Here is a 27526-nt window from a genome sequence, read left to right as displayed (position 1 = left end):
ATGGTGAAAATTTATGTATTTTCCCAGGCTAGGTTGTAAGGGCTGGATTCACAAATGTGGACAATTTTTTTTTTTACCAACAATTTTTCATTTATTTTTAATTTAATCACATGTTTTAGTTTTCAGGCACATTCTGAAAAATGATCTTTATAAAATATGCAGTCCTCTTCACAGTCTTATTACATCACTACTGCACTGGGAGAGACATATCTCTAAATTGAAAACCATCTTTAATGAATTGTTGTTTTATTTTAGGATCCCCTTAGGTTTCCTGGAACATTCAGTCTGAGTTGTCTGTCTGAAGGAATTCGGACCTAACAAATCAAAATAAAAAAATATTCTGCAGTCCTTGACCTGGATCACAGCAACCCCCTGTGTTATAAAACAAAGGGCTGTGGCGATGGGGGGAAATCCCACTATGAAGTAGAAAGTCAGCATTATTGCTTAGCTGCAGATTTGGAATCAAATCGCATGTAAGATTTTAAAATTTGATGGAAAACTGTGACCTTCTACTTTACCTGCAACTGTAGTAGAAGACAGTGACCCTAGAAGAATGTGATTTTTTGGTGAGATAAAGTGAGCCGTAAAATATGAGGAGGATGGGTTATTGTCAGTAAAAAGAATAAAGACAAGGGAAAAAAAAAAATCTGAACCTTAATTGCCAGTGAAGGAAATATAGAGGAGGAAAGAGGGAGATGAAGGGGAGAACGAGAGCATCCCCAGTGGCAAAATGGTTAAAAGAGACGACTAAAATCCAGCAAAAAATCAAGCAGTCAAGTAGTTAATTGACTTTGCTTTAATCAGCCCAATGAATATTCATTAGTGTGCTGGTCCTAATCATGGGGGCCATGTTGTCCGCATTTAGCAAGCGCACGCTCAGCATCATGCATGCCTCAACAGCTTCCCTTCCTCTCCGCACTGACATTAAATTTAGAGGCTTTGCGCCTTCCCAGCTCGAAGGGAGCGGGATTGGCCCAGCTGCTCGCTCCGAGATGCCATAGCAACCCCTGGCTCGTTGCCTTGGAAACATTTTTTTTTTTAATTTTTTTTTTTTTTTTTGTGAGGGCCTGAGCCAGTAATCCATAGGCTTAACGTAGAAAATATGTCTTTGTGGGGCATGTGTGTATAGATATAGAGATGTAAGGCAGAGATTGAATGGGCGGAAGGCGAGCACGTCTTCCATTGTGTGGCTTTCACGGCAGGAACGGGGTGAGGGATCTCCTCTTCCACAGCCCAAGCTCTGCTTTGGGTTATGAGCTTCACATTTTCCATTTTATTTTATTTAAATTAAAAATGCATCAGCTCTCTCGCTTCATTTCCAGACCCGTTCAAAGGGAGGAGGAATATTTCTCTCTCTGCCGTAACTCTCCCCTCCCCACCCCAGGAAGAAGCAGCGAGTGCTTTAAGGGCTATAGGACCCTATTATCCACATCGAGTTGAAGTTCCTCCTCCTGAAGGAGGTGGGTCTGGAGATGAGCTGCCCCTAAATCAATGGAGAAGCGCAGGCATGGAGCTGGAGTCACGGAGCGGTGAGTGCGGCTGCTGCTCCTCACGTTCCGGCTGCTTCCCCCTTCGCACGAGCAGGGGGAGGCTCCTGCTGGAGATTGGTTCAGCCAACGCTGCTCCAATCCCACTCCAGTCTCTTAATATTCCAGATGTTGCTGGGGAAAAAAATTATGATGTCCTGATCCTGGTGTTTTAGGAGTAGTTTGTGTTTCTGCCTCCCTGAAAGAAAAGAAATGAAAAAAGCAGCAAAGTCCCCAGCTGTGTCAATCCCAGCATTATGGGCTTTAAAAATAGAATTTAAAAGCAAGGAGAAAAAAAAAACCCACCAAAAAACAAACCACCCTAATATATTCAGAATGCCTGCAAGGAATTTTGGAGCTGGGAAATCCAAATGGTTAATGTTGTCTGGTAAATAAAGCTCATCCCTTAAAGCAAATTAAAAAAAAAAAAAAAAAAAACCAAAAACAGTCCTGACCCAGTGAGGCATCATCTCCAGTGGAAGAAAACAGCTGCAGGGAAAATGCGCAAAAACAAGCCGTCCTCTTTGGACTCGGGCTGTGCGCGTGCGAGGTGCCTTGTAAAACACTCAGGGTAAAGATGAAAGCTGCACAGAAATCCAGAAATAGTCCTGCAGAAGATTAAGCAATAGGCACTTTCAAAAAAGCATTAGTAATTTCCTAATATCTATCGTGACTTTTTTTTTTTAATAGCTCTTAAGATAGAGCAGAAATGGCTACAAGTGAGAAACTAATTCAGAAACTGCGAGAGGAATTGGGTTTGGTCTCTACGAGAGTTTTTTTTTAATGCTTCTATTATCGTTATCTTAAATTATTCAAAAGTGTCATTTTGAGCTTGCAGTGCAGGCACATGGTTTAATGAAAGCAGAAGAAGAAGGATCCTCCTTATTGAAAAAAAAAAGAGGTGCATTGTCCCATCTCCTGCCACGTGTGATGAGAAAGGTCCTGCTGGTTCAGCATCGTGTCCTGGGGGGAGCATAACTGGAAAACAGGGCTCATTTCTTTGGCCCATCAGGAAATGTTCTGGCCCATCAGGAAAGATGCTAAAAATGTGGGGATGGTCAGGGCTTGTTCTCAGGGCAGCACAGAAAGGGGAAAACTTTATTTACCCCTGATTCCCATGTCCTGAATGGCACCAAGACCCCATTAGACATCTCTAGATGGTGTAGGACTCAGGATGTCAGATTTTGATTTGGGCAATGGTCCAGGCACCAGTTCTGGCCAGTGTGGGAGGGAAATTGGGTCTCAACATCTGTATCTGCACAGAAGAAGATAAGGTTAATCCGCCTCCAGCTCCCCATCAAAGAGAACTACTGTAGTTTGCAACATTTTTAAGTGTGAAAGGAAAAAAATCTGCCACCCACGACCAAATGTCAAGATTGAAGGCTGGTGGCTTGATCTCCAAGGTCTTCAGCAGCTTCCATCTGGCTCGGGCAGCCCTGCTGCCATCCTGAGCACAGCTCAGTGGGGGTCATTTCCGGCATGAAAAGATGGATATTTTGGGAGGAAGAGAGGTTTAGGATGCCTTTTAGTGGGTATTTTGTTTGTTTCTTTGTGGCTTGGTTTTCGTTGTTTTGTATTTGGTTTGGTTTGGTTGCTTTTTTAAAATAAAATTTAAATTCACCAGTAATTATAGCTGCAAGAATGGAGAGGAGAGAGAATTGTGAAATGCATGAATCAAGAAAGAGCTGATTTAAAGCAGCCTATCAGAGCTCTTGGGAAAGATCATTTTATCCCAAGAAGCATCGAGGCAGAAGGACTCATAGGATCCAAGAGTGGCAGAGCACTGATGTGAGACAAAGAGCTCCTGGGGAGGGAGTGAGGAAGAAAAGTAGGTTAAAAAAATATTGACAGTGAATTTCCAGGGGAAATTTTTAATCTTGATAGATCCATTTCTCTACAAAAATTGTTTTGGGAAATTTCTCAAATGTGTTTAAGAAGTCCAGACCAAAGTACACTAGAGAAAATCCTTCCTGTAGCTGTACTGAGGAGCATTTATTAAAAGAATACCATAATGGGAATGATTTTATTTTTGTGCTCATATTTTGTTGATCCAAATCTCTGAATGGAGTCTACTTCCTTGTGGTTAATTTTGAGAGCTGTTTGTGGTCTATGGCAAAGACCTGATCAATTATTTTTGTATAGGGAATATACAGTCAAACATTGAGCATGGTGAGCTGTCCCTTAGGCCAGTAGTGCCATGGGCTTGGCATCTCCTTTTGGGGCTTTCCTGTGGTTTGTGCTGGTACAAATGACTATGGAGGTGAAGGACAAGATTGAAATGGAAATCTTGAAAATGGAGGTTAAAAAAAGGCAATGAGAACCTGCTTGCAAGGGCAAGGCAATGTTGGTCAGAGGACCCACCTCTGCATTCAGAAATGGTTGAGCAGTTTGCCATAGTGCTGGTGGAAATGCATGAAATTGCCCTGGTTGGATGAGGGATCATCTTGTAGATTGTGATGATGGTACCTGAAATTCATCCTTTGTTAACTTGGTATTGTTTTAATTGTTCTCTTGGGGAGCGGAAAAATATCCTGAATTTGGTGACAAACTGCCCTGGTGAAAATGATGAGATGTCTTGGAGCAGGTTTGGGCTAGCCTCAGTTTCAAATGTGGCAAAAGGCAAGAAAGCAAAGAGCTGGAAGGAAAAGAACAGTTCTCCAAGTGAATAAAGATCAAAGAACTGATGTTGTCCAACAAAAAATGAGGATACACCTATGGAGAATATTTTTTTTTGCAAAATTTAATCTGAACAGCTCTAATACTATGCAAAGATAAAAATAAAGCCTATAGAACTTTTAAAAATGGTATACTGATATAAATTCTTTCTTTTGATTTGTTCTTAGAGTATTTTCCTTTTTTTTCCTTAGCTACAAAAAGTCCAGTGTTCTTAAGGAACAAGAAACCCCCCAAGCTTAACCCAGCAAAAAGCAAGGTAAGCATGATTCGTTTTTCTTTTTCCTTCATTCTTAAGTTATCAGTAACTGAGGTTTTTTAAATAGAAACTGATCTTGGGGTACAACAGCATTATATCTGCTGAGCCACAGAGCCAATGTGTGCACAGAACAGTGCTTTTTGTGTTAGTGCTGCAGACCCAGAGCAGTGTTCCTCCCCAGGTGTGCCCGAGGAGGATGCGCACAGCACGGACAGAGCACGTTTGAGATGGCTGCTCCCTCCTCTCAAAGGCTGCTCAGAAAAGCACCAAGCAGCGCTGCTGGTGCCATTTCACGCCTGGTGCCTTCACTAAAGCTGGAGGCAGAGCAGGCAGGGAGCTGGGGGTCAAGGGCCAGCTCGGCTCGATGCATCACACAGCCTCCCTTCAAATCTTACCTGCCCAACCTGCAAAGCCTTTGCGGCGAGGCAGAGCGCAAACCAATCCCCCTCTGCGATTAAAGATGGAAAAATCCCCTCTTTTATGCAATTGTGTCTCTTCTCATCTCTATTTTTGTCATTGGCTGACAGGGTGGGAAGAGAGAAGGAAAAGATGGGTAGGGAGGCACCAGAGAGAGGAAAATTACCACCAGATCAGGCAATTGAAGTGGGAAGGGAGAGAGAAGGAGAAAACAGAGGCTAATTCCTGAAGCTGCCCCCTGCAAACAGAGTTCAGGCTCCTTTACACGTGCTTGCGCCAGGACCATAAAGCCCTAACTTAAGAGGTTTTTCTTCCAAGAAGGACTCATCTCCTTCCTGAAAGCAGCAACATAAGCAATGCTCTTCTGAAAATATAGCCCCAGTGCTGGTGGGTGTGAGGCTGCTGCTCTGCTCTCAGTTTTATCCTAAACTCCTGGGGTATCAGGCAGCCAGGTGCTTCTATGTCTCTCAAGAAATTCAGGTGCCAATTGCAAACAGAGTTCAGGGAGTAAGGAATGTGCCCAGCAGCCTTCCCGCAGCCATGGCATGCTCCAAGCAGAGGGGCAAACCCAAAGGTGCCACCCACCTTCTGCTTGCAAATCATGGCAGTGCTGCAGAGATTTGTGTTGTGTCATTTCCTGCAGAAATGGGAAGAGTGCTTGTCTCAGGTTTTTTGATTAAAGAAGTTGTCTAAAGGTTGAGATTTCAGAGAAATTTGGGTTTGGCTTGGAAGGACTGGCTTCTTCACTGAGAACACAACTAATATTCAACTAACTGCAAAGTCTCAAATCAGGAGGAATGTGTTGTGTTAAATAGTTCTGTAGAACAATGATTTTTGGAAAACAAAACAACAGTGACCAGAAAGAAAACCCCAACAAACAAAATAATATTTATTTCTGCCATGGCAGCTCCGTGAACTGAAAATGGGATGTTTTGTTTTGCTGGGCTTGTGTGAAGAAAGTGATTGTATCCAGTTGCAGACAAAAATTACATCTGGGCCTTGGAAGGGGGAAAAGGAGGGTGGGAAGATCTATGTCTGCAGAATCACTGATGCAGGAAGATGCAAGTGCTGTGTTGTGTCTAGTTGCATCATGTGTGAATCCATCAACGACTTAAAGAAACAGCAAACTCAGTGCAACCTCTTTCTGTGGTTTTTCCATCTGCTCCCTGATCTGCTGGTGATGAATGTTTGGCTTTGCCTTCTCCTACCCTTGAGATGCCCTCTGTGGGAGCTCAGTGTCTGTTAAAATTTTGTTCTCTTCTCTCTTAAAACACCAGTAAGATGGTCATTATGGGTGGAAAAAAGGCTACTTCAGCTTATAGATTTGGGTGCAAGTCCATAATATGCTGATTGTGAGGTCAAAGTTGTTCTGTGAAACTGTAGATTGAGTTTAGTCTTGGGAATAATTCTCTTCCCAAACCCTTGTGCGCAACTTAGCGTTATACTCTAAACCAAATCCTTCTCTTATATTGTTCATTGAATCTTAGGAGAGCTCTCTGCCTCCACAAGGAATCCATCAGCCCCTACCAACAAGCTTGTACCCATGTCTTGACCTGCTCAGGGACTGACCATTTTCATCTTTAGACCATTTTTTTTTTTGGAAAAGCAGTTCTGTGCCATATGAAGCAGTGTGTAGGTGTCTCTGTCTACCAGTTTCCATAATATTTTTTTAAGCCTGTCAGCTAATCTCTCCCAGTTTTGACAGAGGTAGAAGTCTCAATGATGTTTCATTCCTAGTAGTTTTCCAGCATGGAGAGTGGAGGAGAGGGCAAACCCCATTGCTGCTCCCCCTGATGGGAAGAGATCTTCACAGTTCATAACTCTGACAGACATAAGAGATTCCACCTAGGCAGAAGGCATTTTGAAAAATCAGGCAGAAGTATCCCTTTTCATTTATTGCCATTTGCTCACTCAACCACTGAAGGATTTCCTTTTCAAGTGAGCAATGGTCACCACAGAATGGTCCTGGGGAGCTCTGTCTCTATTGTGCCGGGCTGGGGGTGCCAAGAAGGTGATAGGAGTTGGGTGAGACCTGGATGCTTCTCTTCCTGCCTGTCTGAGTACATACCCATTTATAATGATTACAAAAGACTTGTAATTGACATCTGAAATACAGCCTTAATTACTGTGGGTGGTTTCAGCATTAGTGGAGTTGGTATCACACAGATTTTGGACATTCTGTAGAAACACCCATGACTTCACTGACCCATAATGAGAGCAAGGATAGTGCTAGACACAGCAGAACCCCCAAAATGTTTTGGCAGTGACAACTGGGGCCGTGCTGCCTTTTGCTCTGCAGCAATTGCAGGAATTGTACATTAATGTGAGACAATGACACCGCCCTGATGTTGGCCAAGCTTTGTGCTGCTGAACTTTACACTAATGCCTGCGTGGAGAATGACTGGGGTCAGACAAGAAAAAGGCTGAAAAGCTGTTGGCTGCTACCCCAGAGATCCTCTAGCGGTTCCACATCCCCTCATTGTGCCGTCATTTGTGCGCACGAGTTTATTACCAGAGAAGGGCTGTTGTGTTAGCAAAGACTGTCCTCAATGCTGGCAATTTGGTTTTGTCATGGTAATACAGCGCCGATGCACTGCAGACACAAAAGTGAGTTCTGCATGGCTTGGCAAAGAGATTTTCACATAGCTGCTGGGTGAGTCCATTGGTTTCTCAGTGTTCCTGAACAGGAGTGGGTCAATGGCAATTTTTAGGAAGGCAGATGCCCCTTGCTGAGCTTGTCTGACTATAAAGTGCTACACAAGACGTGCGACGTACACAGCATCCTCAGCCCTCTGTGTAACTCGCAGACTGTTAAAAGTGCACAGCAGGAATGAGAACTCTTTTAATCCACTGAATTTGCTGTTTAGCATGACCTGAATAATCCGGTGGGGCTAACGTGATCTTCAGCACTAGCACTCAACTGCCTGTTATCCCCTTTGAAGCTGCAGGATATCAAAAATATCTGACTGGTTTGGACTTGGATAGTGGCTGTGTGTAATTTGTTTTTCAGTGATATTGTTCCAGGCTCTGCTGTTCTCAATGCCAGCGAGGCTGTTCCTGTGTGAACTTTTTAGATAGGATCTCTCTCGATCATGCTACTTCTTCTGTTGACCACAGCTGCCTGTTCATCATCACTTCCTTTATGTTTTCTCTTTGGTGGGAAATGAAAAGTAGAGGAGGGCAGAGCCAGCGTAGGGAAGCTAAAAATGTGTCAGTAACTGCCTGGCAGGAGGCAGACTCTTTCCTCCAGATTGCCGGATACATGAAGGTACAGCCTTGATTGGTGCAAATTGCCATAGATGAGAAACTATTCGTATTCATTCAAATTTATAGCAGCTCTGTGGATGTTTAAATTCCTCCCCCTGTTTAGCAGTGCCCTGATGAGCCACAGCACAGAACTGGTGGGATGATGGAGATGAAGAATTGAACCAAAACGTGGCTGGTGATGTCAATGGTCAGTGTGTGGTTGCACCTGTTCACAGAATGTGTGTTCTTTCTCAAAGAAATAATCATGTGGGAAATGGAGATGTATTTTTGGGAATGGTATCCTGTTACTCCAGAGCTCTCTGGTTGTGTCTGACTTGTAATCTGACAACCCTTCTAAGAGCTTCTCTGGGGTTATGAGAAAAGACAAACTTTCAAACCCAGCATCCTTAAGAGGGCATCCAAATGCTACACTGTACAAAGGGATTGAAATTAGCTCTAAATGCAGTTGGCTTTACCTGCTTTATGAAAAAGAGAAATATATTTTAAAAGGATATGTTTCATGTAATCATGCTGGGTTTATCAAGTGCAGAAAGATGTCTCCTAACAATACCCAGGAAGATTACAATTGTCAATCAGAGCAGAGGTCCTGTTCGTGCATCTTCGCCTCACTCCCCTGCTGCTCTGATTTTTCTGGGCATAGCAGCACTGAACAAGGTGAAGAGTGTAAAGAAAGCTATTTAACCATCAAAAGACAGTGCCAGCCAAGCACAGAGCTGAATTTCGGCTCCTCAGTGCCAATAATGGACTTTTCAAAGGGAGAAATGTGCACAACAGAAGAGTGGTAGCCGTCCTGTGTGGTCCCATAAATGGTACACTCTCTCCTTCTGGGGCTCCACAATAGCACAAGGGCTGCTGCAAAGTGGGCAAAGCCCTTCTTGAAGGGCTTGTGGAGCTTTTCAGCTCATTGCAGGATCCTCAGAAACCCTCAGCATCCTCCTCCTCTTGGCACGGCAGGGCCGATAAAATCAGATCAAGGCTTAGTATTTCTAAACAAAAGGGAGTGGTTAAATGGGCTTTTAAACACTGGAACCTGTCCAGCTCGTTGGGAGGCAGAGCCCGGAGAGGCGGGGGTGAGGAGAAAGCTCAAGGTGCCAAACTTGGGGTAGAGTGGCACTTGTGAGCAAAGTTGTTGGAAAGTCATTTTGTTGCTTGTGTTGTGCAGTGTGTGTGTGTGTGTGTGTGTGTGTGTGTGTGCAGAACAGATTGGCAGACGCCTGTGCCCATGAAGGCGGGCTGGGGGCCGGGGGGAGGCTGCTTTGGAAAGGTGCCAGTTGTTCCATGGGCTTTCTGCCATCAGGAATTTTTTTCCCCCCTTCCCTTCCTCCCCATCCCAGCCCCCAAACGCACACGAACAGGCTGGCAGGAAGAGCATGCTGAAAAGGATCTGACAGTTTGAACAACACTCGATGACTTAGTTTGTTTTCCCTGACTTTGCGCCAGCAAGCAGGTCTCTGGATGAAAGACTTTATTAGGCTTTTAGAGCCACTGTGACACAGGTCTTTCTTTGACCTGAGGTACTTGAGAAAAAATGAAAACAACGTGTAACTTTCATGGAGTTGAAAGACTGCCCAAATGGAAGAATACGGTTTACAAGGGATCCAAAGTATCACAAAACATTTCCCAGGGTGAAGCGCGGCAGAGCAGAGCGGGGGGAGAGCCCATCCTGGGAAGAGGGAGAGGGCTTTCCGTGGCTGCTCCTGATGAGGAGGAAAGTTGATCTGGCTAATTAGGAGATGATGAGGTGATCACATCCAGAGGAAGGTGCCATAACCAGTCATCAGCTTGGGTGTCCAGTGGAGGGAAGTGATGGAAATTAACACTTATTGTCAGGAGCTGCCTGGGTGCTGGCACGGGGCTGTGTGCTCAGCACCGCAGCTCCTGCTCTGCCCGCTCTGCTCAGACCTGGCAGAGCCATGGAAGAAAAGCCATGGAGGAAAAGCCATGGGGAAAAAAAGCCCATGGAAGAAAAGCCATGCTCTGTTAGCAGTGGTAGCATCCACAAGCAAAATGTAGGACAGTTGGATCCTCCTCCTCCTGCAGCACTGCTGGATAGTCTTAAAAGGGTTGGAGCTGGTTCCAAACACTACCTAAATTATCCCCTCTTCAATCCTCAGGGATAGAGGGAGAATTTCTCATTAACTTTCTGTATGCCTACTTTACTCCTCAAGGAGCTTGGTTGAGGAGTTTGAAGAAGAAAACCAAAAATTAGGCTTTGCTTATAAAAAAAAAAATAAACAAACCCCTTGGTGAGGAAAGAGGAAGCATCAAAGAAATGGAATGTACCACAGAAGGAACAGTGCAATGGATATTTGGAGTAAGCAACATTGTGAAGGAGACCCTCCACTCGGAAAAGTAATTTTATAAAGGGTGATTCATCCTTTTTCTAAAGTCTCATAGAAGCAAAAAGATGGCAGGCCAGTTTGTAGAACTGAAATAGTTTCTGAAAACTGAAGAACAGATGACTGAGAAACAAGAAATACTGTTGCTGGCTTATCAGTCTTGGAAGAGAATCACAGAAACTGAAATTGCATCTTTTTAAGCCTCAGTAGGCTGGGGATGGAGTTTTCATGGTTACCAGCCATGACTGAGAAGTTTTTCTGGAGCTCACTACAGGCCTGATCTTTCCTCATACTGAAAATGAAATGCTACAGTCAGTGAAGACCGTGATTGCAGCAGCTCTGGGATGGGCCAGATTTGCCACACAAGGACATCATCTAGGAAAGGTTTGGGGAACAGCCAAGTTTTTCTAGCACGACTAATCACAACTTCTGCTCTCTTAAAACCTCGCTCTGTTGATAGTGCAGAGGGATGAGGACTTTGAGGCCCCATTCTGCTGTCATGGAATCACAGAATTACAGAAAACTTTGGGTGGGAATGGATCTTAAAGCTCATCCTGTTCCACCCTTGCCATGGGCAGGGACACCTCCCATCAGACCAGGTTGCTCAAGCCCTGTCCAACCTGACCTTGGACACTTCCAGGGGTGGGACATCCACAGCTTTTATGTCACTAAGATGTGACAACAGCTATGTTTGCACAGAGCCGCCACCACCCACTTTAGTACACTTTTACTTTCTCCAGCAGAATAGCTCTCCAGTTTGCTCATAGGCAGGATTTTTGTCAGGCTATCATGGAGCTGTGGAAGTTCTTGATGATATCCCCTGGTCTCCAGCAGAGGCCTGCAGGTTGCCCCCAGGGAGTTTGGGTTTGAATCATGCCTCCATTGAGCCCAAATTGCGTTACCTGAGTAGATGGGCCTGCTGGTTCTGTGGGATCTGCACCCTATGTGGAAGCAGCACACAAACACTCTGTGCAAAGGTTTGATGTTCACACTGTGAACTTGTGACCAGGAGGCCTGGAGGAATCTGACTGCAACACAGAATTTGCTCCTGTTCCTTTTGTTCCAGGCCCTGGTGTCACTGCTGCGTGTGTGCAGGAGCACAGGGACATGTCTGTGTTTCTTGTTTCCTTTCTATAGGACTGAATGTTCTGAGCGATCATGTTATTGTATGTGTCTGATGAGCCATATGGAAGCTGTGAGGCTTCAGGAGTGTTTTGGGAATATAATGCCAGGAACTGATAATCTCAGCAGCTCTTCCTTCATATTATCACATTGCTTTTGCTGCCATACCCACTTAGAGCTATTTACGCCCCTTCCACGAGAAGCTGGTATTTCCCTGCCGCATTTTTTGCTCTCCATGGGATAGAAAGGCTTTGGGAAGTGCCATTTGAGGCTCATTGCTACTCAGAAATGCTTTACAGAGCCCGTTCTGTTGTCAGGCTGCCTGCAAAGAGTTTACAGCATGAAATAGCTCAGTCTCTCTGCTCGGAGGGATTCTGGTTTTGCAGTACTATTAGGCAGACAAAAGGTGAATTAGCCCCACTCTGTGAAACAGCCCTGACACGGGGAGGTGCTGCTCTGTCACCACCATTATTTCACAAACTGGTTTTCTACGGTCTTTGATTCCAACAAGGCAACTTGCAGAACACACAAAGGATCAGATTGTATCTCCTAGCGCTGGCCGCCGTCTCCTTCCTGTGGGACACCGGCGGCCGCTGCTTTCTCTATTTCCACACCTTTGCATCTCCCAGCCTCCCTCCAGAAAACCCACTGGCAGTTGTTTAACAGTTTCAGTAGCGAGTCAGGCAGTGGGCATTTTTCCATACTGTGTGTTTTTCTTCTCCTGTGTTCAAAGAGCCTGTTCTTCCCCTGCACCTGTGGAGCTTGTTAATCTCTGCAGAAGATTCAGTTCTTTGACAGCAATCCAAGCCTGCACCATCTGAGGCAAGCTGCATCCTTCTGCCCTTTGAATGATTCTGATTTTTCTTTGGTCTGGCTCAGCCCTGCAGAGGAAAGGACAGCTGACAAGACTGGCGAGGAATCCTCTGAAAGGGGTGACCAATTTGAAAAATTATAATACTCCTTGCTGTGCACCCAGTGGCCAAGACATGATGCTGGACCCTGGGGTGGAGCTGGGGCTCCATGGGTCTCCTCTCCATGCACATGAGCTGGTATTGGACAGCCTCAAGGAATGAGGAATTATGATCCCTCCATGTGACAGATAAAGGTACCACAGGGACAATAATGTCTCCTCCAAAAATCCTTACCAATATGGGGACTTCCAGCCCCACTGTGTGACCAGGACATCTCAGTGATTCAGCTCTTTCCAAGGAATGGGTTGTTCAGTGTCTGCTGCAGCCTCAGTTCAGTGAGGAGCAGCTCAGGATGATTTTCATATTGACTTGTTTTTCATGCTAAAGGCAGGAATTGTGAGACCTCTGCTAAAAGTTTACCTCTCCTTGAATGAGTGAATGCAACTTAACTAACTGGAAAAGCTTTAATTATCATCCAGTTCTTGCAGGAGTATCTAACCTGGCTTAAGAGCTTTTTGAATCCTTTTAGCCCCTTGAGTTTTCTTAACCTCTGTGGTATGTTTCATGATCCCTGCAGCCTCTGTGTGCTGCACTGGGGATAAATGCCAGGCAGTTTTAACATTATGTGTGTTACGAACCCAGCTCATCCCTCCATGGGCTGTTCATTTCCATATGAAACATTTCTTTAAATAGCAACACTCTCAGGGGCTGATTTTATTGTCCTTGCTGTGGCTCAGATCACTCATAGTGCCCTTTTGAACATCCTGACTTATTGTTTATTTCTGCTGATTTTTGAGGCCCTGTAATTATTTCTTGCCCATCCATTTTCCATACAAGGAGTCTTGCCCTCCAGTCTGGCCCCAGAACTCTGCCACCCTCCTGCCAGTCACAAGAGTCTCTGAACAAGGATCTTGCTCTGGCAAGAAAATCCTGGTCTTTATGACCTGTCTCAGCTACTACAAAGGTATAAAGGGACACCTGTCAAGGGACACCTGTCCCACTTTGCCCCAGAGAGAAAGAGAAGGGAAACCCCATCCCAGGGCATGAGGTGATGGGAGCCCCATGGGATGCCTATGGGACCTTGGCAGAGGTGCTTGAGTGCCCCTGGGGTGGCCTTGGAGTACTGGAAACCAAAAACAAGGATCAAGTACATCAGTGGAGGGAATAAAAATCACTTGAAAAACTACAGATAGCATTTCCAGAGCAGGAAAGACAAGTCAGTGAGGTGGATATTTTGAGTGCTTCTTGTTGTTTCTAAGACGATTGGTTTAAGGAGTAAGGTTGGTAAACAAACAACTTTGCTTTTTCAGTTAATTCCTTTAAATGTACATCTTTTTTGATAATGAAACCTCTATGCATGTCCCCCTGTTTCAATTTCCCTTCAAATTTGAGTTTTCTTTATAGGAAATAAATATGCCTGATTATTTCTTAATAGCTTTTCTGTTAGTCCTGGCAAAGTTGTCCATATACATACATATATATTCTTTCTAGGTGGTTCTTCTTTTCCCCAAATATCTGTGCTGATCTTCTGTGTTCTTTTAATGTCTTCCAGGAGATTTCCATTCCCCACATCAAGTCTTCCTAAATTGTCTCTTTAATCCCCAGGTTTTTAGTGCTTGGCAATGCTACTTGTTCTGAAGTGCCGTGATGGGAAGGTGGAGGGTTTTTTTCCCCCTCATTAGCTGCTTTTAACATTCACCTCCTTTGTTTGTGTATCTTCTTTAGATTCCCTTCCCTTTGTGGGCAGGGCTTTGCTCTTCTGAGGTGTTAATAAGCCTCTGGCAGAGACGACATCTGTGGCAGAGGACATTAAGTTCTGAAAAACATACTTCTTGTGTTATGAGGCCCGTTACCTCATCTGAGCAGCAACCACAGCTTTTAAAGAGCAAGGACAAAGGAAACATTGGCTTAGGGCTGCTTCATGGTTGGGTGTTTTTTTATATATATCAAAACTTGAGCTCAAAGTGTTTATACGGGAGAGGGGGGAAGAGACTGCTGAGGGGAGGAACATTAGAGGAAAACTTGTGAAGGGGAAAGGAAAAAGAGAAGAGGCTATTTAAAAATACTGTGCATCGCTTAAACCAACACCTAGAGAAGGATAAAGGCTCTGCAGTGTGTATACGTGATCCATCCATCTGTTCATCCCTTTCATCCAATCCTATAGGCAGGGGTATCATAAGAAGGAATAAGAGCAGCTAAAGCTTCCCCATCACAGGCATGTCAGATGTTCCACACTGAACAAGATCAAACCAGGGATTTGCAGCCTGTGGGATGCAAAAAGATGTCGTGAAGGGATAAGTGCTCTTCCCTTCCTCTATTGACAAATGGGAGGGGATAATTTTGAGCAGGATGGAGAGCAGGGCACTGGCATCACCCTCACAAAGGGGTGGTAACAGCTGGGTTACCACCTCCCTACTGCCAGGTGTAAATCGCTAAAAAAGTTGCAATCTGAGAGCATCAAGATCGATACTCCTGCCTTCTCTTTAACCATATATCCTGATGTGACTTACTAGCTTAATGTTTTGAGGCACAAGGAGGGAGGTGCTAGCTCAGACTTCGGGTGTTCGCATGCTAAAACAATTTTTAATTAGAATAAAAGAAAAAACAGTTTTATTTCCTCCTTGCGTTCCACCCTCCGTTAAATTTCCTGTCATTTACCTGGGAATATATTATTTTTGCAATGTTTTCCTTAATTCCCCATTGTTCCCCAGGACGTTGCAGTGCAAACACCTCAGTGTGCTTTCTGGTCTGTGGAAGTCATTCTGACACGACATTCTGGCTGACACGATCCAGTCTGGTTTTAAATGAAGGTATCAATTACTTAGTGCTAGCTGAGCACCTTGTTGGCTATCAGGTGGTTTTGCTGTAGCATTTCCATAGTTGTTGGCATCTTGAAAGCCGAATAAAACAAAAAGGTTCATTGCACAAGGTGCAGTTCTTAATCTTTCCGTCTCTGGTTGTCAGTGCGTGGAAGAGGAGTCCTTGCCACAAAATAGGGGGCTGAATGACAGTGGTTTTGTCACTGAACCATTTCATGCCTGTGGCTTTACAGAGCTCTCAGCATCAGTGGGGGGGCTGGATGGTGCTGCTCATCAAACCCCCTCCATGCCCTGACCCCCAGCACGGGACCCACCTGGCAGCCCCCTACCTGCGTCCTTAAGCAGCAAATCCCTTTGCCCGGGGCCTGCTGCTGTCTCCCCAAGGACACCTTTCCTGAAGTATCTGTTCTCCACTCCTGAAAGGCATCCAAACCCCTGTGTGAGAGCTGAAATGAAAAACTGGCTGGCACATGTTTCCACGGTGGAAGGAGGTGACTTCTGCGCCCGCAGATTGACGGTATCGCTGCTGCTGGCATGACAAGTCTCTGCGTGCTGTAACCCTGGCACCAATCAGTGCCACGGATGCGAGCTAGCCTCCTCTTTCATTACTCTCACTAGCTCCTTCCCTTCCCTGCTTAGGAAAAAGAGCTATTTATGGACCTGGACAAGGTGACCTCCATATGGCAGATTCTGCCACTCACCGTGGGGACTCGAGCTAGGCACATGCTCCTTGGGCAAGGCAGAGAGATTCTCAAGCAGTGGGCACACACAAATGTGTGCTGCTTTCAAAGCAGCAGCAGAGAAATTGTTGTTTTCTTGTTTTGTTTTGTTTTTAATAAAGAAAGGGTAAAAAAAAATACTCATAAAGCAAAGACTTCTGTTTTCCTCTGAGCATTTAAGAATAGCAATGCATTTCTGCAGATAGCATGTTTGGAATATTCTGAACTTTGTCTGGAATACTCTGAAAAAAATACCCAATATAAATGCTTATCTATATATTCCCCCCAGACAGAGAGAACTGAATTCCTGTGCACGGAGAGACGTCTGTCTCCCTGTAGCATCAATCCCCACTTTATTGCTACCCTGGGGGACTGCACAAAAGCAGATTTCATTGGGCAAATCTGTGCCAGTGTAAGCAAGGTGACCCAAATTTTTAAAGAGAAGGAGAGGCTGAGGGGAAGGGTGAAGGAGGAAGCTGAGTGGGAGGGAGGATGCAGAATCCTGTGGATGCAGAGAAGGGCTGATCCAGGCTCTCACAGGTCACATGAGGATGCGCCTCTGCCTTCGATCTGTTTAATTTGATCAGGCGTCAGAGGTGTTACACAGTGACCAAAGTCAGAGGAGAGCAGCTCTGTTCCCTGCAGCCTCAGACAAGCACAAGTGCAGATTACCACTGTCCTTTGCGCGCTGTGTCCTAGAAAAGGCAGGCCAGCCCAAGTGCCTCCATCCCCGTGCCAAATCTGCCGTTTGACCTGCGTGCTGCAGCCCTGCTGGTACAAACAGATTTACACAGGTTCAGTCAGCCACCAGCCAGTAATTTTTATTTCCACGTGCATCTAAATAACTGTCAGTATTGCAGTAACAAAATGGCCTTTTTAGTGAAGAATCCCTCTTAATTATACCAGAGCCTGGATTCCCTTGCAGCTCCACGGCCCTGATTTCCAGCTGAGGAACCCAGGCTTCCCCTCAGCCGCAGTATTTTCTGTGAAACCCTCTGGGTGTAGTAGTGGGCTTTCAACAGGGACATAATGTGCTGAGAGCTCCTAGTTGCACAAAATGGCTTTAAAACATATATATATGCAAGCTGTAAGGCGAGGAAGAGCATAATCTGTCCTGTGCATCGTTGCCTCCCATTGGATTTCCTCGAGGCGATGCAATTCTCCGTATGCAGCTTCCAAAGTGGAATGTGCTGTTTGGGTTGTTGCAGGACATGTGCAACACACAGAAAGGCAAAAAATCTTGTCTTGCTATTTGTGGCAATTTATATTTGGAGCTGCTTGAATAATTCATGGCAGATCTTAACCATTTCCTTTTACGTGATGCTTATTCAAAGGTAATTTTTCTCATTATCTGACTATTTTTGCTTATACATGTTTGATACATGGTAATAGAGATAAACCTGCCAGAATTGCCTCCTTTTTATGCTGAACAAGAAACTTTATTGCAATGAGCAAAACAGTAGCAGCTCAACAGTTCCTGGTTTATTTGGCATCTGAAAAGATGTGCTGTAGCATCATCCCTCTCCCTTTCTGCTCAGCTCCTCACTGGAATGCTCATCAAAAGCAGCTATCCTGCTCATAAATCCCTTCTCCAAGCAGTGAGGGGAGCAAACACAATGGATGTGTACTTGCAGCCAGCAGAGGTCCATGGGTGTGGATGTGCAGAGTTCTGTGAGAAGCACTCATTAAAATTATTTCAGAGTTTGTCTTCAAGGATATGTTAAAATCCATCTTTCTGTTGATACATCAGTTAATATTCTAAGGGTGTTTACAAGCTCAAATACCTGATTTAAAATCTGAGGGGGTATTTTAGGTTGGTATTTCAGCTCTCTTTGTGCAGGTGCTTGTGAAAATCCACATTTCACTAACCACAGCCATCTCTCTGCTCTCTTTCTGGTCATGTTCCTGCTAGTCAGGTCTCATTTCCAGGAATGGCCACCCTGTGCTCGGTTCAGCCAAACAGCAAATGAGGCAGAGTCCCTACCTGGGGGGTTGCAATCACTGTGAATTTTCAGCCTCCAAATGCAGATTCTCAATGCTTCATTAGAGAGGCCACATTTGGAAACTGTCCCCCAGGGAGGGACACAGCCCAATGTCCATCGAAAGGAGGAAAACAAAAACCTCCCCTTGACATCATTTTTGTAGGCTTTCAAGCAGACCTTAAATGTTTTTTTCTTCAGCACATTTTTCTCTTCTTCTTTGGAATTTCTTTTTTCTCATTCCTCCCCTTTCAAAATCCCTGTTGTCAGGTGGGAACGTGACTCTGCTTTCCAGACTTGGTCCGTAATGGGAATTTCTCATCGAGTACAAATATATCTGGGGGATGATAACTGTCCTGCATGACCTGCTGGCTGTCACTTGATTACATAATTTATTTTAGGGTGGTTTGACTGGGGTTTTTTTTATCAGGATTTGTATCTAAAAGCACCTCTCCTAAGCTCTAGATGCTTGCTAACCCTGCCCGGCAGTCTGCCAGCTCCAACCAGCCAAAAATATATCACCTTCCTTGGCTTGTGGCATTTTTGTATCTTTAAAAGTTAATCCAGCTCTAAGCTGGATTAATAATGGAACATCCCTTTAACCAAGGGCACGTAAGGTCAAGGCAGAGCTATGTGGATATTCCAGGCTGGTAACCATAGAAGTAATATTTTTTGTGCTATATAGAACCCAAAATTATTTATTTCAGCAGTATTTTTGCTGCTGGGCTGGAGGAGGAATAGAAGAATAGAAAGAGGGTGAGACCGAGGGAAGAACAGGCAACCCGAGCGGTCGGTGACGCTGTGGGGCGTTGCACCATCAGGCCGTACAGGCAAGCAGACATCCCAGAAAAGCATCAGCATTCGGTGAGGAGGGCGAGATGAGCTCGTGGCAGGGATTGAAGGGAGGCAGGCTGGCACGGGGACGCGTTTGGAGCGACAGCGAGCGCGCTCAAGCTGTGTTCGCGTGCTCGGTGCCGTCACCCGGGCGCTGTGATGTGCCCTGCAGAGCCCGGCTGTCTGTCAGCCCCTGGGCTGAGTTATGTAACTCGCTGCTCAGATCACTGACTGGGCACCCCCCGAGCAGCAAAACGCTTCTCCTCGTTACCCCCCGCATAAAGGAGACACGCAGAGATCTTCGGATGCTCCCCTCCTCCTGCTTTCGCTTCTGAGCCTTTAAAATCAAGTAAAAAGGAAATGGAGGGCCTGGGTTTTTTGCTGTTTTTGTCAGCGGATGCTTGTCTGGAGTCAGATTTGCCCCAGGATGAGAAGTGATGTTAGAGCAGCCAAAAACGTGATGGGAGTTTGGGCTGATTTTGTGTTAGAGCAGCGTCCTGGTGAAGCACACACTGGGAGTCAGATCCAGCAGCACAAGCATTAAACCCCAGTGAACCTGGGCTGCTGCTCCTGAAGGCAATAGGAAATGTAGGCAGCTAGAAGCCTGTGTTTTGAGGGCTGCTATTTTTTCCCTTGAATTATTTTTCTCTTCCTTTTCCTCTCTTGAAGCCCAGAAATCAATGCTTTTCAAAGATCCCCTTTGGATAGGTTTCTGAAGTGTTCTCTTTATTGTCTATTTTAGTGCTTTCTCTCCCCATTTCTCCGGCTCTCTGACGAGGGTTGCTGGGGTGACTGGAGCAGGGAGGACACGCTGCATCTCATCAGTGAGGGGTAAACCATGATGGCTCCAGTCCCTGGGTGCTTGTTGGGTGGTCTGTGTGCACCCCCTGGGGTTATGGGGCGTATCTAACCCTGGGATTGTGGGTGCTTTAGGGATCTGGCTGCAGAGAGGGCTTCAACTCCATGGGCAGATGTAAAGCAGAACTCTGTTGGCTTACTCTTTGGAGTAAAGGACTGATTTGGTCCTGCTTTCTCCACCCCAAACCATTTCATTCATTCTCTCTGAGTCTTCCTGGCAGAGCCTTCAGCTCTTGGGTGCTTTAACAAGGCTGTAAAGAGCAAATAATGTAACAGAAACAGCTTGAAAACTTATTAGATTGAGGGACTTGACCTTTCCTTCTCAATGCTTCCAGAAGCCTGCACAGCATCAGCAGTCTGAGGGGCCCTGCTGGGCACCCCAATTCCATCAGCCCTCAGGCCCTGCACTTCCCTGGAGCTCATGGTTTAAACTGTCAGGGTACAAAGCTTGGATTTGAGCATAAAGTACCTCACAGCTTGGACTGCTCTGAGGGAATCGTGCTTGAAACACATGCAGGAGACATATTCATCTATCTATATATACATATATAAAGATACTGCTGCTGAAGCAGGTTTATTGAAGATCCCATCGTGTTTATCAATGATGGATGAATCATTCATATTTTTAATACCAAATTCCCCAAAATACTAAACCCAGCGTGTCAGGCAGCGAAATCACGAACAGAGCCACGCAGAGATCTCCTAACCAGGCCAAACACTTCCCTCTTACCTATAAAATCCCATGCTGTAAGACACATTAGCTGTAAATTCCTAACAGATGGGGCTGTAACAAGCTGTTACAGAGCATCTCCTCTGCCGTGGGGTTGTGCTGCTGAAGTGATGCCACGTGGCTGGCTGAGCCCTCAGCTACTGAGATGAGCTGGAGGAGGAGGAGGATGTCATCTGTCTGGTGTCCATGTCCTGCTCCTCACCTGGACAGCCAGCCACGCAGGTGACCCCCTGTTAAACTCACTCTGCATATTTAAGAACACCTTGAGGAGAGTTCCCTCTTGTTGAACATGTGCCTTTGCTGTCCTGAACGCTTCACAGGTGATTTGGAGAGGGTTCAGAGAGCAGGAGAGGGTTTGGGGCAGGCCACACACACCTCTGGCACATTAAAGGGTCGGTTCTGTGCAGGGCTTTTCCCTCTCTCACCTTTTTAGGGCGGCACTGAATGAGACTTTATCTGGGCAGTGGCTGAGTTGGGTTTGGCACATGGAGACCTGTGGTGTGTGCACAGTTATGGGGGTGTATATATAAATATATATACACATATGAGTACCAAAATGTGCACATAGGTATATTGTAGGTGCTTTTGTGTATTAGAATCATGAGCAACCCTATTTAAATATAAGAAAAAAAAAAAAGTTTATCTGCAAGTTTTCAACATGACAAAATAAATAAAATAGCAAACATTAGAACTGGTTTTATACAGAGGTGAGATGTTTCATTAACCCTGCATAACACCTTGACACAATTCCCCTGCTCTCTGTGATCTAGGAATGCACTCCCATCTACAGTGTGTTTGAGAAGACAAGAAATGGTTTTTTCCTGTTTTTTTAGTACGTTTGCCTTAATCTTGTGTCGTTTCTCCTGCACCAAACAAACTGGAGTTCTTCTGAAGCCTTACAATTATTGCTCCATAATCCCATAATGAAAAGCCGGATTACCTGCAGTGTGACACATGCAGGACTCATTTTTGGATGATGGTGGTGCTGGTTACCTGGGCAGGGTTTCAGCCCTAAACAGAGCAGCACAGAGGCTTTCCCAGGTCTCTGCAGCACCTTCACCTCTTGTGACTTCCCCTGTCCTGAAGCATTCCAGTTCACCATTTTATCAGGCTGTTTGTTCCCCAGACTGAAGAAGGATCATGAAAAAAAAAAATACTCTCTAAAATCAGTTAATAAAAAAAAATTATTCTCAACAAATCCATCTGCAAGTCATCTGGGCATTATTCTTTAAAGGTGAGGATTTAATGTTTAAAACTCAGCCCCAACTGCTGGGCTTGGGCTCTGTTGTAAGAATGGATTGAACTCACTCTTTGCTGCATTCAGCTGGTGCAGAAGCATCAGGCCCAGGAAATAAATGGGCCCCCTGTGCAACTTGTGAATAATTCAGGTGCCTCAAAATCACACAAGGGAATTACTTTTTTTTTTTTTTTAAATAACGCCTAATCAGCCCTTGGCACACAATGCCACGAGAGTTTAATGAGATTCCAAAAAGAGCCATCTCCAAACAGCTGCAGATTGAGCTCATGTGTGTAAAATACATAATTTTGTGCCTGGGTGTGTTTATGTGTATATACAAACACAAGAATGCAATAAAATAGTTGGGAAATGTATTCTTATGAATGCTGTAAGAAAAAGGAGATTCAAATGAATTTGGCACGACCCAGCTGATATGCTTTTTTTAAAGTGATCTTCTGAATCTTCAGTATGTCCTTGTTTATTTTCTTTGATTGTGCTTTGATTTAAAATTCTAGACTTATTAAATGCCATAAAAAGAAACATTTACATAATTTACAAGCTCTTTATATGAACATTTTAATAAAAGAACACACCTTTAAATCAAATCACAAAGGCATATGACATCTTTGAAGGAGAAACTTATATTCCCAAACACAATAAACATTCTTCTATTACTATGTTAATTTGGAAAACAGGTCATGAGAAATTAAATTGCTTAAAATAGGTCACCAATTATAACTCTGCATTCTATTAAAGCAAATGCATCTCTGAAATCTTTATTAGTTTATTTTAATTAAAGGTAGAAAAATATTCAGTGTTAAATTATTGCCATTTGTATGTTTTACATTGATATGGACACACATTTATTATGCAGTGTAAAATGCTGCACATCTTTTTCATTATGATGCTTGTATTGTTCTTAGTTACTCTACCCATAAAGTAAGTCTGTAATAATGTTGTGTTTTAAACATAAAAGGAGGGGAGCCCAAATGAAGTAACAGTGCAAATTTAATTTGATCATTTATAAAAGAAAATGCAAAAGCAAAGGCTGTCTGCATATGAAAATAGTCATGGACATCCTCAAAATTGTTACAGTGTTGGAAAGGCCTGAATTCCAATTGCGTCCTGCAGCAGTATGGCTGTTCATATTATGTTTCTAAATTAAGTACTTTGGGGTGCATTCCCCATTGATGTTCTCTCATAAATTCGTTAATACCAGTGGTAATTACTGCACAATTCTATGGCGAGAGCTGGAATCTGCCCCGCATGCCCGTGTTTGCAAACACCATTCCCAGACCAGGCTGCAGCCTTCTGCAGAGACTGAAATGGTTCTGGGTTGTGTGCCTGCATCTCTGAGAGCCCAGGGGTGATGTGGGGCACACACACTTGCGCCTGCACCGCCCTGGTTAAGGCAGGCTGAGATAAAACCTATCCAGGCTGGAAGAGGGTTTTTTAGAGTCACTAAACACTGTAAAGGAAAAGCTCACCAGCTGCGAGTGAAGTGTGAACAGGCACAGCCAGATGGGATGTTGCCTGTGCACTGGACAGGCTCTGTTCCGCACCAAAAATAGGGGATGTTAACTTTTTATGCACCTAAGAAATGAAAATGTTGGACATGTACAGACTGATAGGACGGCACGAGGGGTTTTTATGGAATACCACAATCACTGGTGTGGGGTTTTTAGGACTGTGCTCAGGAGCCATTCCTGAGCATACTACAGCATTGCTTGGATTCACCTCATGTTCTCCTGCTGAACGTGGTTGCCCAGCCCAGCTGGACAAGGTCACCATGGCTTCACAGAGCTCTGTAGAAATGGTTTCTACACAGCTAGAAACCAGAAATGGTTTCTACACAGCCAGATACCACAGAGGAATTTCATGTTGTAACCCCTCCAAATCGCAACAGTGAGGGTCTTGAATGCTCCTAAATAATTGACAAACAAATAGAAATGCCCTTCTACCTATAAGCTGTTGGCTGAAATCCACTTTCCTCTCATGCTGGTTTCTGAGTTCCCTCCCTGTTTGTGGGGATGTTTGTGAACCCTTCTGCAGACTGCAGCCAGCTCATGGGAGGGCAGCAGCTGGACCAGGTCCTCTTTAAGGTACAGCCAAACCTGCCCCTCCATCCTTCACTCAAATCCTTGTCTCCTGCAAGAGGTTTTGTTGTTCAGTCTGTCTTGCAGAGAGTTTTGTTGTTCAGTCTTCTATGGAGACCTGCCAGAGCAAAGCAGAACAGAAAAATAGCTTTGGCTCCTTGCCAGTGGACTCACCTATAGATTTCCTGTGCAGAATTCTTTTTTTTCCCTTCCCTTAGCTGCTCAAAGCACGTCCTTAAAAGAGGCTCAAGAGATCTTTAAGTCTAAACAATAAAAGACCTATTACTTACCTCAGAGACCAACAACAGCTCTCAAGGGTAAACCTGCATTAATTATGTATTTGAGCATTTGTATGTTATGCATTTAGACAGAATACGTGTTATTTACTGAAGAGCTGGTAATGGCTGTGAAGGGTTGTGATGATCCAGGGTAAATAGGAATGTCTGAGGATTTCAGGACACAGAAAATGGGGATGGAACATTCAGCATTTCACCTTGCTTGCCTGGCTGAGTTGTGGCCGCTGCTCTTTGCCAGCCTTGGAATGATGTATACATGAATGGTGGTAATGGAAAACCACAGACTATTGCTGTTTAAATCCTCAGATTGTTTTGTAGCCAGAATCTTCCCTTCCAAATATGATAATCTATATTTAGTTGGGTGGCTGCACAGGAAAGGAATGCTTGTTTGTGTGTGAGTCCCTGGAAGATGAGAGCTCTTGTAAATTCAGTTTTTCTACCCTGTAACCATGAATGCAAACTGCCTTCTTAATTGCAAAATCCACCCAAAACTTATATAGCGCTCCTGTCTGAGCACAGTGCTTCCCCTCTGTAAGAAGATCAGGATTTCACAGAGGAATATTATCAAATATTGCTGTCTTCTTCAAGAGAGGAAAGAAAAGCAGCCAGTGTTGAAAATACCAGAAACTGAACCTAAGCACCAGTCTGGTGCCACCAGCTGTGTTGCTGCTGTCACAAATCTGGATTCAGAGACTCTTGCAGAGAAACCACCCCTCTGCAAGTCCAGGGCATCAGCTGCTGGGAACCATAGGGTTGGGTGGGAAGGGACCTGGAGGAAAGGTGTCTTTTGGCCAGAATTTAATCTCTTTGTTTTGCACTAAATGTCATTTCCAGAACAACTGCTTTCTTCCTGAATGACTGATTTTCATTTTTTTCTAATATTTATTCAAATGTAATGTTGCAGATATGGACCAGATGGTTTTATGAGGATAACTTTTACTAATGACTATGTAGCTAAGCCACATAAAACATTCTCACTTGTCTGAAATAGTGTGTACATATTTCTTCCCACCTTTCTTACCATTGGAAGTAGTTCCTTGTTTTCAGCAGAGAGAAAACTTAATTTACAGTCATTATTGATCACATTTATCAACACTGTTTTTCTCTGTGGACCTCATGCTCTTCCTATTGGAGCTAGTGAGCATTTATAGTTTTCTTTGAAGTTTTGACTTTGATATCTCAAGAATTTGCCCAGAAATAAGGGGTCTCTTATCACAGCAGTTGCTTCTATGAATTAAGGTTGCATGATTGGGTCCAGAGGTGGGATGTGTTCTTTCAAGTCCTGAATCAAGAAAATATTTTCTTCAGGGATGCACTGAAACATATATCGAAACATCTCTGCAATTAGTGGGACTTAAATCTGCTTAAAATTAAGAACCATCTCAAATATGGATGGATTTCATCCTGTTCTTCAATGCTTTCTTGATCTGCAGTGTGGATCTGCTAAGTTTTATAATGAACTCGTAAAACTTATTTTTGAACTATTCAACACAAATCACAATCAAATATGTTCACCAAATCTGTAGCTTCAGTTTTAAATTTCTGCAGGAGTTTTATTTGGGTTTTTGATTGCTTTAACTTGCAGGGTATGGAGTTTGAGTTTGTTTTTAAATCTTAGTCTAGGTGCTTCCAAATGAAAAAGTTGAAATGCTCCAACTGTGCAAACAGCATTACTCTAATCTGCATAAAGATGGGTGCGGAAGAGCTGGGTATTAGCAATTCATTAATATGCAGTGAAAAGCTTATTTGCACTTTGTCTAAAAGTAACAGTAACTTCAGATTTTCTCTCATTTGCATAAGTGATACAGCACAAGACTAAACCACTCCAATAATAGTCCTTAATAGGATAATCATGTACAGACTTTATGTATAGGCTCCTGAACTGTCCATTTAGGCACATTTAAGTTAACACACAATGCACAACGAGGAGGATCATGTTAAGGAATGTGCTAATTTGCTGAATCCAGTTTCCCAGGCAGCATTTACAGGGGTCATTTTTCATGAACTACTCTAGCCACTTAAATCATAATATTTCATAATAAACATCAAAGCCTACTGTACAGTGGGGATCATAAAAAGGCAACAGAACTTCCCCATGCATGGATTCACCTTCAGCTTGGAGCAGTGCCTGGCTGGGGGAGAATTTTAAATATATTTACAACTTCTAACCAGCAAAGCTCAATATATAATGGTGCCTGCTAAGACTGCATTAATGACCAAAATAGTCTTCCCTAGAGTTGTACCTGCCCTCTAGAAAATAAATCCTCACCTCCAGTAGGTAAACAGCTCCATCTTTGCTCACAACTGTTCTGCTGCTGGGAGTTCTGGCGTGGTTCTGGGAAAAGCAGCCTCCAAAAGCTGCTCACCTGTGTTTCTCCAAAGAGATTTCTGTGGGTTTTTAACTTGTGCTCATAATCCTTTTGTGTGTTTTGGGATTGAACCTTCTGGGCTGCCAGAACTGATTCCCTTCACCAAAACATTCAAACATAAAGCATTTCAGCAAAACATGTTTAATTTCAATTTTAAACCTTACTGAAGGCAGCTGGCTTCGCATGGGGCTGCTCATTTGGTGAAAGCAGATCCCACCCTGCCCAGTGCTGGGTGGGGAGAAAATTATCAGGGTTGGAGATCCCTTTTTTCTTTATGTTTCAGCAGCAATAACATCATTTTCCAGGTGAACCAACAATCTCTCCCTGGTGGAGTTAGGCAGCTTAACCTGTGATTTGCCTGCTGGAAAGATCCCTGCCTCTTCCTCTGGTCCTGGTCCCTGCTGCGGGATCCCAGCCCTTCTGCACTTGCTCTGGTAGAGTGAAAACAGAGATCCTTTTTACTGAGACATGGGAAAGAAGTGGAATCACAGAGATCATTCTCAGTACCATTTCCCATGTGCATTGAAATGGTGACACTTGAAGGGGCCAGCATGAAGGTGTTGCATGTTGCAGATGGAAAGGCACACGTTAAAACCCTGTTCCAAAAATGTGGCAGCTCCATTGTCCCTCCTTTCCTTCCCTTTCCTTCCCTTGCCCAGCAATATTTCAGTTTCACAGCCTGACCCAGAGCAGTGCTGGGCACCAGTAATTTCAGAGGCTTTGGGGTGGGCAGAGTAACAACCTTCTGCATCAGGTTTTTCTGTCACAGAGGATTTTTACAGATACAAATCCATTGATTTCTGTGTTTGGCTGCTGAGTTCCATGTGAGAACGTAATCAAGCCTGAATGTCTCTAACTTTTCTAATGCAGGCAACCTCTCCGCAGATGAACTCTGCTCTGAAATATTCATTTTGGTGGCACGTCTTAATTGCATTGCAATTATTTCTGAAGTTACTCTGAGTGCTTTGCCTTTGCTGCCTCTACATTTTCCATAGGCTCTTAGAGCATCCTTTAAATCAAATGGTGCTCAGGTACCATGGTGATGGTTGACATTATTATGGGTGGCTCTTTCTTT

General features: G+C 44.2%; 1 long non-coding RNA gene across 1 annotated transcript in view; it reads left to right on the top strand.

The window, feature by feature from the left end:
* Positions 1 to 1134: 1134 nt before the first annotated feature.
* The window catches only part of LOC131090806 (uncharacterized), a 133074-nt gene continuing 106682 nt past the window's right edge, over positions 1135 to 27526 (top strand). Inside the window, exons 1-2 of the long non-coding RNA XR_009115340.1 lie at positions 1135 to 1529; positions 4394 to 4458. This is a non-coding gene — a long non-coding RNA (uncharacterized LOC131090806). The remainder of the gene's footprint in view (positions 1530 to 4393; positions 4459 to 27526) is intronic.

The sequence above is a fragment of the Melospiza georgiana genome, chromosome 17 (assembly GCF_028018845.1).
Source record: "Melospiza georgiana isolate bMelGeo1 chromosome 17, bMelGeo1.pri, whole genome shotgun sequence".
In the NCBI taxonomy this organism is placed as follows: Eukaryota; Metazoa; Chordata; class Aves; order Passeriformes; family Passerellidae; genus Melospiza; species Melospiza georgiana.
The sequence above is the reverse complement of the archived record's forward strand: the minus strand, read 5'-3'. Positions and strand labels throughout refer to the sequence as shown.